The following is a 13,911-nucleotide window of genomic DNA, read 5'->3' on the forward strand; positions in this document are numbered from 1 at the left end:
GGGGAACAGGGGAAGAAATGATTACCCCAAAACTCCATTGAAATAGTACTGGAACAGGGAAGAAATGCGGCAAAATACACTAACAAATAGCAGAAAAACCCAAATAAATAAATGCATTTCGCCATTTTCGACGAAAAAACCCCACAAAGCAAACTGATTTTTCTCACTAGGGTTTCAGATGCATCGAACAATAAAACCCCCCAAAAAAATTAAACCAGTCGAATATCAGACATGCAAACCAAGTTATAGCAAGGGTTTCATCATTTTTTTTATGGGTAGGGTTCCAAAGAACAACAAATAAACCCCAAATAGAGAACCCAACACTTCACAATGCAAGAAAGCCCTCAAATAGATCTACCATCACAAATCGTTGATTCAAAGGGGGGAAAAAATTGAAAAACACGAACTTACCGGACTGGCCTTCCGCTTTTTGCTTCTCGACTTCAGTGGAGAGGGGAACGAAGAGGAGCTTGAGGAAGAGAGAATGGTGGTTGTGGCCATGAATGGTCTTCTCGTCTGTTTAATTTTTTTTTCTGCCCTCACATCCTCTCGGCTCTGTAGGAAATGCCTCGGGCAGAAAGAACGAATCTTTTCGTCATGCCAAATCCCTTCTAAATCCCATTCTCTTCCCATTCTATACAAAAAAACCCCATTTCTGGGTTTGCCATTCGGCATGGTGGAGAACGCCACGTGGGCCGATAAGCATCCAACAAGCCCAATGGTCAAACAGAGAAAACAAATCCAAATGGTGCTCTCGAACTTCATTCGGAAATGAAATCCCACCCCAATCCCACATTTCATAGCAACCAAACAGAGCCTAAAGGAAAAACAAAAGGCACGGTTCTTGTAACTGTAGCGTGTTGGAATTATCTTTTTTTTATTTGCTTGTTTAGAAAAGCAACACATAGCCAAATTGATATTTCCACCCAATCCAATGACATCCCCTGTCTGATAAAGGCATTATTGCAATCGACTGTTAAAAGGTGCTAGTGAGACTGGATGATCTCAAACGATTAATTCGAATCGAATATGAGAATCGAGCCAGGAATAATTTGGAGATGGTTAGACAGCAACAATCTGCTGCTAACGCGGTATCAAATCCCAAGAAATTTTCTAAAATTGTAGCACTTGCCATTCTTTTTCTGAAAGATAGTCTTTTTGGCCTCCAACTTGGGATTGTGACTTTTAGGTGAGTTGGATTTTTTAGAAAATGAGATTGTTAGTCAAGATAGTTCACCGCTAATTGATTATAAGTTGTTACACAACCGATTGGGACATGTAAACTATCAGAAAATGATCCAACTTACTAACACTCATAAGATATCATTACATATGTCAATTAAATTTGACAAGTATGACAGTTAGGAGTGATAGAGAAGGAGAAGATACACATTGACAGGGTTCAACGAATTCTGTGCCTCTCAGGGCGTAATTGTAATAACCGGTAAACTATATGTATATATATATATATACAAATAAATAAAAATGGCCTCATAGGTGGGTAATCATCGGCCATTACTTCTTTTTTTCCCGAGTTAATCGGGCATGAGGACATCTGGCATAATGGGGCGTACGCGATTCGAACCCAAGGCTGAGCGAGGATTGAACGGCTTCCTACCACTAAACCACCGCCCCAGATGTCAACTAAAAATGAGTAGATACTAACACATATTACCAATAGTCACTATTCATAATTACTATTCACAATAGTCACTATGCAAGATTACTATGCAGAAATACTACGTAAGATTGCTATGCATAAATACTATGCAAGTTCACTATTGAGATAAACTATTCAAAATTACTATTCACAGTAGGACCCACCGAGTACTATTCACAAGCGAGTCCCACCAACAGTGGGTCCCACATCAGCGGGCCCCCACACAAGCGGGTCCCACATCAGCGGGCCCCCACACAAGCGGGTCCCACATCAGCGGGTCCTACCACCAGTGGGACCCACAACAAGCAGGACCCACAAATAGCGGGACCCATCACTAGTGGGAACCACTACCAGAAGGACACACCGCAACCACTTTCATTAACTCATTGGTTAAGCGGGTCACTCCACAACCACTATCATTAATTAGTTGCGCTTCACCGACGAAAATAATAATTAAATAATATTAATCATCCTGTTACTATTCAAGCAGCCTTTACTATTCATTCATTTATACCTTTACTATTCCTATATTTTTAAAAGCATTTAAGAGAAGCATTTAAGAGGGTAGTTGTGAATTTAATAATATAGTATCTATAAATAGCGGCTCTCATTTTGTTATTTCGACAAACCCTAGTAGAGCTAAAAATTCAAAGAGAGAGAGGGAAAAAGAGAGAGAAGAGAAGGAAAAGGAAATCCACTTCATCACTACCAAGGTAAGTCTTTCATATAGATAGTTAAAGTATTTATTATGGGTAATATGGTTGGTTCTACCACCTATATAAATATTAGGATAAAGCATGCATAAGAGGCGATAACTCGCTATAGATTATGCAAGTTTTATCATCTTATTTGAACGGTGAAATGCTAGCATAGTAACCGTAATGTAAACTTTAATCAAAGAAAGGCAAACTGCTAAGCATATTAGCCCATCTTATTTGAACGGTGAAATGCTAGCATAGTAACCGTAAAGTAAACTTTAATCAAAGAAAGGCGAACTGCTGAGCATAGTAGCCTATCTTATTTGAACGGTGAAATGCTAGCATGGTAACCGTAAAGTAAACTTTAATCAAAGAAAGACGAACTGCTGAGCATAGTAGCCTATCTTATTTGAACGGTGAAATGCTAGCATAGTAACCGTAAATTAAACTTTAATCAAGGAAAGGCGAACTGCTGAGCATAGTAGCCAAGAAATAAAGTAAACCAAAGAATGGTGAACTGCTGAGCATAGTAACATGTGGGGTCCATATGAATAGTGCATGCTGGGCCCATGATTTTAAAATTTTAATAAAAAGAACACTGAACACAGAGAACATTATTTTGGACATAGATGGACATTACCTGGACAGAAAGGGCACTGCCTTAAAACATGAATTTGATAAAATTAGAATATATTTACAGGTTATCCACTCCAAGGTGTAAGCTCAAACAAACCTGTGATCAGAAAGCTAAATGTAAGGGTTTTCGTCCATTGATTTTCTTTTGATATATGTAAGAGTTTTCTCCATTGATTCTCTTTTGATATACTGGATGTGAATATTTCATATTCTTTGATTCTCTTTATACGCAATTGCTATAAGAGTTTCTATCATTCTAAGATCCACAACTGATGAGAATCCAAGGGGGATCCTTTCTTTTAGACCCCATTCCTTTCAGATAAATGATTTTACTGATAAAGCTATAATTCTATTTTGTATCCTCGAAACTTGTTTCCGTGAGATGTGTTTATGTTTAGGGTTTATCTTGTGATACCCTAATTCTGAATATGGACTGAGTTATGATATGATGACGGGTGGATGCGTTATAGTCCTCCATGTGCACGTGGGTAAAGACGACTCTAGAGAGTGTAAATCTAGAGGATTATGAGCCGAGGTATGGCTATGAATGGGCCGAGATATGGCTATGAATGAAAGCATCTATGCTTAATGAAGTCTATATATATAATTCTTGATATCAAGTTCTGTAAGTTTTCTCTATACGTTTGGAAAGTATGTTGTGCTTATTCTTTCTTTCCATGTTTATAATGTGAGATGTCCTATCTGCAAAATATCATGTTCTTATGAGCTTGACAATTCTACATCACTTGTTGTTTATACCCTACTGGGCTATTTGAGCTCACCCATTTTTCCTTGTTTTATTGTTCCAACCCCCAGGTGAAGTATAGATGAAAGATGAGGAATGCTAGAGTTGAATCCAGAACTGTTCTAAAGGACAAATATGTTTTAAATATGTATCAACTATGTCTTGAATTAAGATGTAATGAGTTAGACCTAATTTCTGTAAACCCTCTAAACGTAGTTGTTGTATTTGAGATCTTGGGAATAATGAAAGTTTTTGAGAAAGATGATGTAATATTCTTCTACGCACCGAGTTGGTATTTCCAAAAATCCGGGGCGTTACAGTAATCCTTGAAACCACTGCTCCTCACTCACCTCAATCAAATGGCATAGCTGAGTGTAAGAACATGACGTTAACTTAAGTGTTAAACTCCATGTTAATGACAGCTGGCATGCGTAGTTGCATTTGGGGAGAGGCAGCTTTGACTGCAAATCACATCCTAAAACTCTAAATGCTCCTCCATGTGATAGAGTACCCAAGAATTTTGGTGAGGACTTTGTGACCTATCATTTAGAGAATGATCCATCATCCTATAAGGAAGCGATGAGATCTATGAACTCTATATTGTGGGCAGAAGCCATTCATGATGAAATGAGCTCTCTGTTATAAAATCTAACTTGACAGCTAGTCGATTGGCCAAATGGGGCTAAGACTATGGGCTGTAAGTCGATATTTATATGTGGTTATACAAAGTTTGTTATAGTCTTAATCAAGCACCTAAATTGTGACATCAGAAATTTGACAAAGTAGTAAAGAGCTTTCAGTTTCTGACAAATTACTCGGATAAATGCCTTTACTATCGTTTTGTGTCGAATAAGATCATGATTATTTGCTTGTATGTAGATGTTGATTCTTGTTTCCAATCTTTCTCTGTGATGAATAATGTGAAACTAACCTTGGGTAAAGAATTCGACATGAAAAGACCTTGGTGTTGTTAACACCATTCTTTGTATGAAAGTAAGTTTTTGAAAGGCAAGGAATCACCCTTGGCTTCGCCCATTCTATGAAAAACTATTTTCCTTTTGAGGATGCAGTGAGTGCAAACCGATTGAGACACCATTTTAATTATACCAAGAAGCTGATCTCTAAGGAAGAGACAGTGTGAGTCATTTAGATTATTCTAAACTGATTGATAGTCTCATGTATGATTTGTGTTGTACTAGGCCAGACATAGCCTTTATAGTTGGCATGCTGAGTCGTTTTACTAGCAATCCTGGCAATGAGTATAGAAATGCCCTTATGAGGCTGATGAGATACCTTTCGTGTACTCAAGAGTATGCTCAAAACTATGGTGGCCATCCACTTATTGGGGAAGAATATTCTGATGAATCATGGGGATTAGAATTTGGGGACAACAAATCTACTGCTGTTGTGTGGAAGTCGAATTGGAACTTTATGCTCTAGCTTCAGTTGCAAATGAAAGTAGAGAAGATAAGGATTCTGATTATGGTTATGGACATTCCACTGACTCGGTTAAGGATTTATTCCTTACGTGTGTTCTGTGATAATCAAACTACAATTACGATTGTGAAGAACTCACTCTTTAATGGTAAGAGGAGATATGTTAGGCTGTAACATGTCCTGCTGAATTATCTCATTGAACACGGGATTATCACTTTGATTGATGTGAGATCGAAGGATAATATGGTCGATGCTCTCGCAAAGGGGCTGAACAAAGATCGAATATTCAAAACTATGGGGGAGATGGGGTTAAAGTCTGTATAGACAGGACTTAACCTACATTCATGTTATTTTGAATTTTTGAATCTCCTTTTTTGCCAAGATAGGCACTTGATATGTTTCGATGATGTTTACAGTTGTTGTATGTCATTCCACATTTGATGACATGTCCTTCTTGGGAAAGATTATTTCATTCCAAACTTGATGATTCAGCTTAACTCAAATATGGATAAGATGACTCTAACATTCCAAATGAAAACATGAAATGGTTCTTTGCAAAAGAAACTATTAGGTCTTGTTCTTTATTGAAACTTGACAATAATGAATGGTTCTTTGCAAAAGAAGTTGTTTAGGTCTTTTTCTTTATTGAAACTTGACAATGATGCCTATGGTGAGGGTGATACTGATACTTTTTCAGCTATTTTGGAATTGTACTAAGTTCTTCAGGTAGAACTAGATACTGTCGTGAATTATGGAATTGTACTAAGTTCTTCTTCAGGTAGAACTAGATACGTTAGTGTTTTACACAAATGATTAGATTCATTTTCATGAAATCTATATTTGGTAATTCACAGGGATTGGCAAAAAATGAGGAGCTTGTCTTGATTTGGACTTTGATGAAGATGACTTACTTGATGAGTAAATCTTCTAAAGTCATAAAGACTATGCTTTCATTTCAGTATGTATAGAGTTCATTTTCTTTTGTGGAACTTTATTTTGGATCTCGATGAGAATCATACCCTATGAATGAATTCATCTAAGATCAGTGGGGTTCACTTATATGTGAAACTACCTTTTGGTTGAGTTTAGCTTTTTATATATCTAAAACTCTTGGTTTTTTCATGGAAAGGATTCGTGTTTTCAGTTGGATTACAGATCTTTTATGATATAGACCATATGGTGATGTGGATGATTCAATATTTTGTTTTGAACATTACACTATCTATCTATTGGATTGTGCTATATGTAGAACATAGGAGGAGATTGTTGGGTATATAATATAACCAATGTATGTTCTAATATAAGCCCAATAAGATAATGGACCGGTGTAGTGGGCCTATTTGGGCTAGAGCCCACTAACATATTAAAATCCTAATGTATCTCTATATATAGGGGTTGGAGGCAACAAACTTGGTATTCCAAATTAGATACCTTAGGTGTAATGCTTGAAGCAACCTCTTGCTTGACCTAATTACTCTAACACCTACAACCCCTTCAATTTCAAGGCCGCTCTCTGTTTCAAAGGAATTTGATCCACCCATTCAACAGACCATTCTCATTACCAATGAGCTCTCCAAAGGGACTCTTCGTTTCCTCACTCAAAAACACAAGGCAGCTCTCTGGCATGGCTCTCTATAGTGGAGACTCTGTTAGGAACTGAGTAAAAACTAAATATATGGTAGCCGCCTGACTCAAAAAGTTAGGAAAACGGGATCCTAGTAAATATTTCCCTTTTAATCTGCATGTGTTTTTCCAACTTTTTCTTATTAATAAAAATGCACGTGCAATAGCGACTATAGTATCTTTTAACATAAAACTGTAAACCGTATGAAAATTAGAACAGTAATAGCAAATTATTGATATTTTTTGTTTGTGCATCATGGTGCAAGAAACACCAATATTCAGCTGTGTTCTCATTTAAATTTTTTGAATATTTTCCTAAAAAACCAAGCAATCAAAATATAGATAAGAGGATTTGGCAGTTGCTTCTTAGATTTGTGTGCAATTGGGTTGAAAGGAAAGTGAAACACATCTGGATGGAATGTCATGAATTATTCAAATGGGTTGTTGATGAAGAAGAAATTAAAAGATAAAAGGGAAAGAAATAAAAAAAACCACAACAAACTCTCCACATAAGAGTTGAGCCTCTTGATGTGTAGTTATTGATTTCTTGTGTAATTATTAGATAATGGGTCTTGGTTAGAAAATTAATTGCAACAAAATACAACCCAAGCTCTTCATATAAGAGCCCTGATGGAGTATAAAATCTACAGATCTAACTGGTTTTTCATATGGGTTTCAATTAGAAGAAAGAAAACTCTACATCAATCAAACTGGGCTCTCATTCAAGTTCCCTTTAGTAAGGTGAAAGAAACATATCTGACCTGACTTGATTATACCCAGTAAAAAAAGTACACAGAAAAAAACATACACCAAAAAATACAAGAGCATTTACATTGTAACCCCAAAAAATAGAGTACCAAACAAACTCAGTTGAACCAACAGAAGGGGCTTTTCATGAAATAAAACTCTGGATGAGGCTAGTTGAAATTTGAGGTTAGGAATAAAAGGGGAGTGAAACAAGAAAACCCACCTCTCCATACAAGACATTAGGTTCTGGATGAGCTTTTATGAGATAGTCAGTGCCCCATTTCACAGCCTCCATGGCATGACCAAGCTCACCACTCTGTGCAATCTGTTTCCTGTACTCAACTATGCTCCATGACATCATAGTGATGGTGAAGGCCATGGGTAGCCCAAATTTTACATTGTCCCCTGCATCATAGTAGTCTCCCCCAAGATCAACCTTAAAATAAATAATATTACAAAACAAACCAACAAATTTTTGTAAACTAAATGAATGTAAAGAAAGATCTTCCCATTAGATAAATGAAACCACAAAAGAAACCCAAGCAATTTTTAGGAAAACAGTAGCACTGTATCTTTAGGATTTTCTCTACACGTCTACTTACATTTTTCCTCTGGATGTAGTATAATGCGTCTAAATGCTTTAACTTAGCAAAACATCTTAATGGGTCTAGAATGAATGCAGTATAAAGAGTTTTATCATATAACTAAGAAAAAAAGAAGAAAGGGTCTAGAATGAATGCAGATATTTCTAGTAAAATTTTCTTGAGGATCTATGTACACAGCCAAGTAAAAATAAATTAAGGAAAATATTAAATTTCTTGAAGAAAAAAGCACAAAATGGTTCAGGAAATTGGAAGTAAGAAAAATATGGAAAATAAACTACAAGCATTAAAATAAAAATGTAATGTAAAAAGAGAACATAGAAAATGACTACAAGCATTAAAATAAAAATGTAATGTAAAAACGTATGTACCTGAGCATCATATGAGCTTCGTCCGTGATGATGTGAGCAGAAACAAGAGTCATGCCAAATACTGAAAGTAAGATTTTTTGCTTATCGTTTGAGGACCAATATAGCTCTATCATATGGATAATTTTTTCAGAGGAAGAAAATTTAGAAAGTATACGAAGGAAATGAATTATACATTGTAGGTTGAAAATTACCTTCTAGTAGCTGATATACTAAGCATGAGAAAAGATCTCTTTGTAGATGATATTTTTTTGTATACGTTGATTATGTAGATATGCTTCTTGGTGGCTTTATTAACATTTTTGTAGTATGCCTTGATACACCTCTCGATAGGGTTACATAGAGTTGGCCATGGGAAAACACTGGCTCCGGTAGGTATACCCCGACATGCTTAATTGTTTGACCTTGAGCTTTGTTGATTGTCATTGCAAATGTGAGCCGTACTGGAAATTATTTTCGCTTAAACCAAAATGGATTTGTTACATTCTCAGCCAGACATAGAGGTATTCTTGGTAGTAATACGTTTGTTCCTTTGTGTTGCCCGGAAGAAATTTCAGCAAGTATAACATTGGACATGTACTTAAAACACGTTAATTTTGTTCCATTGCATAGTCCATTTGGTCTAAGTTTCAAAGCAACATGATTGGAAAATATACTTTTAGCTCCAATTTGTGCGGGAGCAATCCATTTGGAGTGAGAAAGTTGAAAATTCCTCTAGATAATAACCATTCGTATCATCTGTAGCACTATCGTAACTGTAGTATGTAACTCCATCACCTCTGCAGTTATTAATGATACATTTGTTTAAATCATCAACAAATTCATTTTTTGTAGTCAATATTCCTCTTTCTAGAAGAAAATCACTACTTAATACTCACGTATCCAAATCCGGGAAAATTATATCAATCAATGTTCTTTTATTATCTTTATTGTCTTCATATTTAATTAACATGTCAGCTGGGATCTGAACAAGATTACCAGAAATGGTCTCTTCATCGCCATTACCAATAGGCAATAGGTAATCACTGAATTCGGGATCATTTTCTGCATGCATATTTTTTTAGTGTCAAAATTTCTATTTTTTCCCATAAATATGATCTCACCAAACTTGAATAAATTGTTTCTGCTCATGTGGCCCGTGGTACAACTGGTAGAACCTGTCTGAAAATGCCTCCGAAAACAATAACTTTACCACAAAATGGTAGAGATGATTCCATAATATCTCGAAGTGTGCGATCTAATGTCTCTATTGCGTATTTTTTGGACATTGGTGCTTCATCCCATATAATTATTGTAGCTTCCATCTATAATTTTGCAGTACTACTTTGTTTGGTAAATTTACATACAGTATTCTCTTTACTATCAATTGGTATTTGAAATCGCGAATGTGCTGTACGACCACCCGGAATAATGGAAGCTGCAACACCGGAAGTAGCTGTTGCAACATCGTATGGAAATGATTTTGGAATGCCCAACCAATCCAATTTGTATTGATGGCCATCTAATGGACGGTTAGATCATCCTATGAAGTGGGACCCATTTGGGAATTAACAATTGCATGTAATTGATTTGAACAAGAAGCCCACGTTCCACCTTGAAGGAAACAGTAGTTTCCAAGTTTTTTTTGTGTGCTAGCACATGCATACTCACGTGGGACCCACTTGGACATGGGTAAAAATATAGCATGCATGCAGCCCACGTTTTTGGATTTGTAAAAAAATACTTTGCAATTTTCTACATGCAATGGTGGGACCCACGTGTGGCTTTCTTTCATGCAAAGCAAAACAGCCCATGAATTTGGATTTTTTTTGAAAGTATAATAATGCATGTACATGTGGGACCCACCCTGGTTTCTAAAGGCATGTCCACTTTCCATTTTTTTTAAAGCACCGACCACCATTAAATTGGTAATTGGCAATTTTCGAAAAGTAACCCACGTTTTTCTTTGGAGAAAAATAGCAATTTCCTAATTGCTATACATGCAAGTGGGACCCACTTGGACATGGGAGGAAAATAGCATGCACTCATTCCCACGTTTTGGTTTGGGTATAACAATAGTAGTTTCTAATTTACTTTGCTGCTATTATATGCAACAATGGTGGGACCCACTTACATTTGCTAAAATTCATTCCCTATTTATATGAGATTTTATATGGTTTCTAATATATGCATAATCATGCTATTTTGTTTTGTAGCAAAAGAGCATCAATTCCCATGTAAGAGTAAGAGGAGCAAGAGAAAAGTCAACAAAAATTTACTAAAAGGGAATACCAAGTGACTGAAATTATGAAGAAAGAAAAGAGGAAGTTTGCCATTACCAACAAATACTCAAAGTCACAAAATTGCCAACTACAGGTGGTGATTTTCAAAATTACAATACACTTTCCAAAAGTTAGTGTTTCTCTTGAGTGTTGAAGATAGAAAGGGAAAAAAGTATTATATTGAAGAGAAATCTACATTTCTCTCCATTCTCTCTGCAATTCTCCACCATTCTCAAGCTCTCTCTCTCTCTCTCTCTTAGGTTTTCTTGTTCTCTTTCATGTTCTTTTTCTTTTCTACTCTCAACCAAGGATCAATCATCCACCATTCAAACTCAAGGTGACATTAAAGCTTGCAGGAGGAAGATTCAACCAAAGATTGGAGGAGAAAAAGAATAAGTTCTTTTTGTTTTTTTTTGTTATTTATTTTTTAAGTTCAAGTTGATGTATTTTTGTTTCAATTCAAATTAGTGGAGAGTTTATTTTTCTTTTAGTTTTATTTTCAAGTAATTATACATGGCACTCTTTCTCCCATCTATCTCTTTTATTTTTATTTTTCTTCCCTTCTTCATGAATAACTAAATCCTAATTACTTAGGGTTTAGTTGAAGCCATGGGGAAGGAGAAATATTTATAATTAAATCAATCTACTCAATTGAAAATTTGTGTAGGATTTTGTGTTTGAAAAATTCCAATCATTCATGCCATTGGCTTTTCCCTTTCGTATAAATGATTGTTGATTAACAAATATAAAGTTCTATATAATCAATGTAAATTGGAGAGTGGATTTGATTAATTACTTATAAGGAATGACATCCCTTTGATCTTATCCCTTATTGACTAGTTAATCGAATTTTCAACCCAATTCAAGAGATATTTTAATTAATCAATCTAATCCAAACCCATGGTGGATTCTAACCCTAAGTAATATTTTATATTGAATTAAGATTTTTACACTATTCCAAATTACTTTCGCAATTTTTCAATTAACTTAGGCCTTTAGAATTTTAGTTTTCTAATTAGATTAGATAAGTAGTTAATAAAGATCATTAGAATTTTGGTACACTTTGCCTAAATTAAGATTTCCAAATCAAGATCGTAGTTGAATTTGATTCTTAGATTGAATAGAATAAACGCTTATATATAGTGTTGGCTCCGAGGTCTAAGTCCAAGAAAATCCTGAGTCCATTCCAGACAACATTATATCATAGCTAGTATTCTAATCGGTACAAGAATAGGATTGACAACTAGATTTCTCTTCCCTGAGTTCGACCCGTATTTACATGATCCGTGCACTTGCGGTTATTTAATTTCTCTAACACATATAGTGAGGGCGAGAAAAGCTTCATTGTTTATATCATTTAATGCTTATTCATCTATTTGCTTGATATCTCCTACCTCCCTAATCAATTTGGTTTGCCATCATAAAAAAGGGGGAGAATGTAAGCCCAAGGGTTCCCATGGGTTCATACATTCACCTTTACCTTGTTGTTTTGATGGTAACAAATCCAAATTGATTAGTCTTTATGGACTAATGTGTTGTCTTTGAGTGTTGTGCCTTAGACATGAACTTAACATGTCATATCGCCATTACACAACTCAACACAACACATGGCTTGTGGATCAAGATGCAAATGAACCAAAGAGCTTGTACACAAATGAAAGACATCATCCTTGGAAGATGTCCAAGTCAAAGAGCTCAGGTTGAAGATCCCACAAGCATGCCTAGCAATGTGCCAGAAAAGCTTGGAGTTGAACAAAGTGTCGGTGACCTTCTCATGCCTCAAAAGTGAAGATTCATTCAAGAAGAGAAGTCACATGTACCAAAGTATCATCAAGTGTTCACTTACAAGCCAAAAGCCCAATGACGACCTTTGAAGCCAATACGATCAAGGTGCTAAGTAGTTTTACATTTTTAGATTGTACTGGAGATCTCCTTCAAATGTTTTGTATTCAAAAGTATTTTTCAAACCTTTTTCAAAACCTACCTTGAAACCTATATGTATTTCATGGAAAACCATTTTCAAAGGTCCTAAACTTAGTAAAACAAAAGTTTATAGCTCGAGGAACCAAAGTCCAAGTGCCAACCAAAGTTTACAAATGAAAAGAAATGACATTAGCACATTAATTATGAAAACAGCAACTTAAACCTGAGTTAATAGGTTCAAAACATTTTCAAATATGTTTGAAAATATTTTTAATGGATAGCTCTCATTTTTCTCATGTCCGTAGAGTATATGAACTTTAAAATCCGATGAGAAACGAGTGAGATATGAATTTTACAAGGTCGAGGCAAAAAATCATTTTTTGCAGCCACGGTCGACCGGGACACTAAAAGTTCCATTTTAAAAAAAATTCCAGTACCTATTGTGGACCCCGATCCTGAGGATAGAGGCGAGGGAACGAGTCCCCCAACATCCTCTGGATCATCCACACATGAATGAGAGCTCTGCCAAGGAACTCTCGAAACGGATGCCACTCTCATAGCATAGCACGAGTGGCGATATAAAAGAAAGAGATATGTCTTGATCCGGAGCCAAGGCTCGAAACCGAGACATACCTAAAATAAACTCAGAGTCGCCATCCATGGATATGCCATGGAACCCTAAAATCAAAGCCTCTGTGCAATGGATAACCAGAAATATATATGGGTTCGTGCCTGATTACGAATGGGGAAGGTCTGAAGAGCACCCCCAATTCGTCCGAGTGCAAGCACTTGGTCTCTTATGCCATTTTCATTAACTCCAAAGAAGTTTGGGTAAAAATCATGTGAAATGGGAACAATCCTCAGGAGTCGTCTACCTAAGCATGCATTTCCTGAGGATAAAATAATAAGCACATATAAAATAAAACGAAAGATGTGTCACCTAAGCATAGCTAGGTTATGAGTGACATGCCTATGGGTGTCTAAATTCTGATGTGCAAACACATGCAAGCTATAGCTAAAAAGTATAGGATCAGTACTAGAAAGTAAGAAAACACATCAAAATATACAATAACTAAACAAATCCTAAAACTCTAAATGATTAGCCCGAGTCCTCGGATGGTCTAGTATTCATCCAAAGAAGCCTACGTATCCCCGCCTCCACGAGAATCAAGGCAACGTAGTTCTTCGCGCCTATTCTAAGCTAGGATGCC

Source organism: Tasmannia lanceolata, unplaced genomic scaffold (assembly GCF_043159265.1).
Source record: "Tasmannia lanceolata isolate RefF3 unplaced genomic scaffold, GAP_Taslan_0.1 ptg000003l, whole genome shotgun sequence".
NCBI lineage: Eukaryota > Viridiplantae > Streptophyta > Magnoliopsida > Canellales > Winteraceae > Tasmannia > Tasmannia lanceolata.